Raw genomic sequence first — 6,000 nt, 5'->3', positions numbered from 1 at the left:
TGGAATTCCTTCGGACTATGATAATGTCGACTACTATAGAAATAGTTTTTACATAAGAAATGAATCAACTGGTAATTGTTACACAGCTGATAATGGTTGGTTACTTGTTGGAGATGAACAAGAAAACTGCAGTTATGAGAGAAACATAAAAGACAAGCCCTTCATTCTATTCAGCAATCCTCCGTCCATTTCTAAAGGTATAGTTAGTTATGTTTATCTTTTGCACTCGTATTCCTCAATCTGCAATTAAAGATATATTGAACAAATAAGTCAATTCTTGTTTCATTAAAAAGAAAGATCAAAATAGATAAAAATATCATACTTTGAAAACAAAAAGATCGCTCTAAAATTTAGATAAAAATATCATACTTTGAATAGAAAAAGATCGCTCTAAAATTTAGATAAAAATATCATACTTTGAACAGAAAAAGATCGCTCTAAAATTTAGATAAAAATTCACTATGACCGATATCATCAAAATGCCTGATTATGTCAATTGACTACATTTTTATTACGATTAAATGATGTTCTTTTAAACAAACAATTGGCGACCCTATGAAAATCAACTGTGTTTCTCCTCTCGTCGATTTGTTCCTAAATTCACACAGGACAGTCTCCAAACAGGAGTCTCTCAGGAAAATGGTAAAAAATCTAGAATGTCCTTCAACTTCACGTTCCATTACATAGATGATGTCCTCTTACTGAACATATCAATCCATATAACCTAACATAAGGGATACCACGGATACATACAAGTCTGCCTCATATCTTGACTCACTCTTAGAATTTTACAATGAGCACTTAGCCTACCAGTTGTGATTTTTCCGTTTCTATAAAAAAAAACCATCACATCAGCGCCTGACATGTTCAAATTTATACGATAGAGCCTCCGTTTTCAATCAGGTTTTTCTTCATAGTGAGTTGCTGTACAGGTAAGGTATTGAACCAAGGGTGTCATGTCAAATGTTCTTGTTGAAGTAATTACTTAGAAAGTTTTGTCGATGCAATCACGAGTTGGTTGACCATTATAATGTACTTTGGTCACAGATGACAATTTCTATGTGCCAACTGTCTTACTTTTTTACGGGTTTGATAACTTCGAATAAGACTTACTTCTGAGGTAAAACAAGGTACAAAACAAATACCGAACTCAAAGGTAAATTAAAAAAGGGGAAAATTAATAAAACTGTTCTAACCGAACATTCGACTAAATCAACAAAGTGACGTGCTTCCTTAATTCACACAAGGCAGTCTCCAAACAGGAATCTCTCTGGAAAATGGTAAAAAATCTATAAAGTCCTTCAACTTCACGTTCCATAACATAGATGATGTCCTCATACTGAACATATCAATCCATGTAACCTAAAATGACGTGCTTCATTACTTCATCTAAAATAATGGGATTACAACGGATACGCTTGAAAACAATACATGAATTGGTACAGACATTTTCCGAAAAAAAAAATGTCGTTTAATAATATTTCTATAGCTAGACAAAATTCACACTTGCATGACAGTTGTTTACATTTTGTCATAGTTATATTTACTAAATCGTATGACAACCGTAACAGATATACTTGGTTAACATGACAATGATTGATTGGGACCCAGCAGCCAAAATTGTATTCAATGGGTGTACGAAATTATAGACAACAGAACAACCATATGCCGTATAGAAAAACAAGATGCCTAATTTAAAAAATTTTATAAGTTGAATTAGTGGTGATGGTAAATATTTGATTAATTTTGATTCATTTAAATTGTTATAGAATCTTTTTTATATATGAGTTTATTTACAACCACTAGACCGATGTCACTGCTAGTGGATTTTTCCTCCACGGGGTGTCACTAGCTCAGTGGTCATCACTTCTGTTTTGACATGAATTATCATTGATTGGGTCATAATTATAAATGAATTGTTCACAAAACTTTGAAATATCGAAATACTAAGGCTGTTATTCCACGAACATAGATTACCTGAGCTGTATTTGGAGAAACCTTTAGGAATTCTGGGTCTTCGTTGCTCTTCAACTTCGTACTATATATGGCCATTTTATCTTTGGTTTTATTCAAACGTCACCAATGAGTCTTTTCTAGCCGAAAAGCGCGCCTGGCGTACACATTTTAAATCCTGGTATCCTGATGATATGTTTATTTATAAAATTTTATACTTGTTTGTATTTATGAAGTGAACATACATTTATGTTACAATATTTTGATGCAGTTCTACTTGTACGTTATGTAGACTGTATTTCATTAAAGTCTGAAATACCATCCAATAACGTGTATTTCGAATTAAAGTTATATAAGTGTATGCATCAATACAAAAGAAACAATTAACCCCAAGAGCATTTAAAAAATATTCTTATTTTCAGCATTGAACCATACATTGGCGGACAGTTTGGCAATATTTATAAAGTGTAAGTTATGTAATTAGATTGTGCAATTTTATATATCAATGCTAAGAATGAAAGCGGAAGATATCGATGGGATATTCAAAACTCATATGCCACAAAAACAACTGACACTCTGTGGCAAATAAAGGCAACAGTAGTATTCCGCTGATCAATAGTCATTATTCGATAAAGAAAAACAAATCCGGGTAACAAACTAAAATCGAAGAAAACACATACACTATAGGTGGACAACAACAGAACAACAGAAACCTCTCGCTTATACGGCAACACCACAAAGAGACGAACTTATTCACTAAGCACTGCATAAAAACTAGGGACTACGTAACACGATCGTTACCAAAAATCAAAGAATGAAATCAGGTGTATATAAAATATTTACATGTATGGTAAAATATGTTACGACGGAAAAAATAACCTTAAGTTGGGTGAACAACATGCCACTAACATACACTGATGAAGTGATATCTTTCCAATGATTGCCCGTAAAAGCGTTTTCACTTATTTACAATAAGGTCCTTTTAATGATTTTTTCAAATAAAAATATATTATTGTCAATTAGTCAACTTACAACCACAGACAAAAAGATGTGAATGTAAGCAATTAACCGTCAGCGCATAGTCTTCATAATTAAGCAACATCCATACAATATAAAAAGCTATAAAGCTTCCGGGCATGTCAAATAGCCCACTCATGGTTCTTTTTTCTCTAAATATTCACCTGGATAGAATATAAAAAAAGGAGATGTGGTATGATTGAGAATGAGACTAACAACTTAGCATTCAGTATAAGGTAATCGGGAAGCAATATTAGAATGTTCATTTGAATTTCTCGAAAATGAAATGGTGTACAGTTTCAAAGATTATTCACAAATACAAGATTGTTAAGCAATTATATTGACCCTGAACAAGTCATAATTAAAAAAAGACGAATACGGTGATGTGGTATGATTGCCAATTAGACAATTCCATCAAAGTTCAAATAGAGCGAATGTAAGCAATTATAGGCAACCGGCCACACATTAAAAAAAAGCCCGAATAGTCAGCTATAAAAGGCGCTCACAAGAAAAATATGACACAAATTCAATAAAAAAATGAAAAGAAAAAAGAAGATTAAAAATATTAAAAAAAAAGATGATAGGTAACAGCTTATTATAACAAAATAATTTACGATCAACAATGCATGCACTGACAATACATTTAGAATGCATACAAACTAAGATTTTCTTCTCTAGTAATATAATTAAACACTAATTCCTTTTCATATTGTTTGAACGTTTTATTAAAGGTGTATTTTACGTAAATACAAATATTTTATTTTAGGAATCAAATTCTATGGTAAGAACTTTTTTTTTAAAACACACTAACCACTAGGTTCATTCCTACAATTACCATTGATTACAGACTGTAAACAGCACTCCATTAGTGGTACGACGCAAGTTTTACCGAACATTTACAGAAATGTGCAATTATTCGACCATTTAATGTAACCATTTCGTAGAAGATTATGTTTTATTAATATCGTATTCTGACCTTTTTTCATTCTTTCTGTGGCTTAATATACAGCGACAAATCACAAACATGGTCAATTTTCTTTAATATAACATTGCAATATTTTTTTTTTTATTTCTTAAAGAAAAACCGAAAATATTAAATGAAAGTATACACCCCTTATATTTAAAATAATATTCATAAGGCGAGATAATTTCGAAAAAATAATAATTTTAGAGCACAAAACAACAAGAACTTAACACAGTTATAGCCAGAAATATTCACGTCGAAAATAAAATGTATGATTTAATTAATGCAGTCCGAGGCACTTGCAACCGATTGAATATGTGGACAACATATAGGGTTATAGAATATTATAATTATTGTACACATCTTTTACAGTTTCAAGTAAAGCCCATTGTTTGAGCCCATTTGTCATGAACTGTGTTAACGATAATTCGGAATGTATAACTAACCTTGAACAGACGTCAACCAACCTTGCTGAGAAATCATCAACCAACCTTGCTGAGGCATCATCAACAAACCTTGCTGAGACATCATCAACAAACCTTGCTGAGACACAATTAACAAACCTTGCTGAGACATCATCAACAAACCTTGCTGAGACATCATCAACAAACCTTGCTGAGAAATCATCAACCAACCTTGCTGAGACATCATCAACAAACCTTGCTGAGACATCATCAACAAACCTTGATGAGACATCATCAACAAACCTTGCTGAGACATCATCAACAAACCTTGCTGAGACATCATCAACCAACCTTGCTGAGACATCATCAACCAACCTTGCTGAGACATCATCAACAAACCTTGCTGAGACATCATCAACAAACCTTGCTGAGACATCATCAACAAACCTTGCTGAGACATCATCAACAAACCTTGCTGAGACATCATCAACCAACCTTGCTGAGACATCATCAACCAACCTTGCTGAGACATCATCAACCAACCTTGCTGAGACATCATCAACAAACCTTGATGAGACATCATCATCAACAAACCTTGCTGAGACACCATCAACAAACCTTGCTGAGACATCATCAACAAACCTTGCTGAGACATCATCAACAAACCTTGCTGAGACATCATCAACAAACCTTGCTGAGACATCATCAACAAACCTTGCTGAGACATCATCAACAAACCATGTGCAGACATCTACAAACCCTGAACAGACATCATCAACAAACCTTGCGCATACATCCTCAAAAAACCCTGCACAGACAACATCAACAAACCCTGCACAGAAATCAACAAAACCTACACAGACATCATCTACAAACCCTGCCCAGACTTTATCAACAAACCCTGCGCATACATCATCGACAAACCCTGCACAGACATCATTTACGAACCCTGCACAGACATCATCAACAAACCCTGCACAGACATCATCAACAAACCCTGCACAGACATCATCAAACAACCTTGCAGAGACATCCTCAACAAACCTTGTACAGACATCAACAAAACCTACACAGACATCATCTACGAACCCTGAACAGACTTCATCAACAAACCTTGCACAGACATCATCAACAAACTCTGCACAAACATTAACAAAAAACACTGCACATACATCATCTACAAACCCTGCACAGGCATCATCTACAAACCCTGTGCGGAAATCATCAACAAACCGTGTGCAGACCTCATCAACAAAGCGTGTGCAGACATCATCAACAAAGCGTGTGCAGAGATCATCAACAAACTCTGCGCAGACATCGTCAACAAACCGTGCACAGGCACCATCTACAAACCCTGCGCAGACATCATCAACAAACCCTGCACTTACATCATCAACAAACCTTGCACAGACATCGTCAACAAACCTTGCACACACATTATCAACAAACCCTGCACAGAGATCATCAAAAAACTCTGCACATACATCATCAACAAACCCTGCACATACATCATCAACAAACCCTGCACAGAAATCATCTACAAACTCTGCACAGGCATCATCTACAAACCCTTTGCGGATATCATCAACAAACAGTGTGCAGACATTATCAACAAACTGTGGACAGACATCATCAACATCTACTACAATAAAAAGTAAAGAT

General features: G+C 34.5%; 1 long non-coding RNA gene across 1 annotated transcript; it reads left to right on the top strand.

Moving 5' to 3' along the window:
* Window positions 1-4,471, top strand: LOC143057673 (uncharacterized). Its single transcript, XR_012972783.1, has 3 exons — window positions 1-197; window positions 2,376-2,420; window positions 4,307-4,471. It is a non-coding gene; the product is annotated as an uncharacterized LOC143057673 (long non-coding RNA).
* The last annotated feature ends 1,529 nt before the right edge of the window (window positions 4,472-6,000 follow it).

The sequence above is a fragment of the Mytilus galloprovincialis genome, chromosome 13 (assembly GCF_965363235.1).
Source record: "Mytilus galloprovincialis chromosome 13, xbMytGall1.hap1.1, whole genome shotgun sequence".
Classification (NCBI taxonomy): Eukaryota; Metazoa; Mollusca; class Bivalvia; order Mytilida; family Mytilidae; genus Mytilus; species Mytilus galloprovincialis.
The sequence above is the reverse complement of the archived record's forward strand: the minus strand, read 5'-3'. Positions and strand labels throughout refer to the sequence as shown.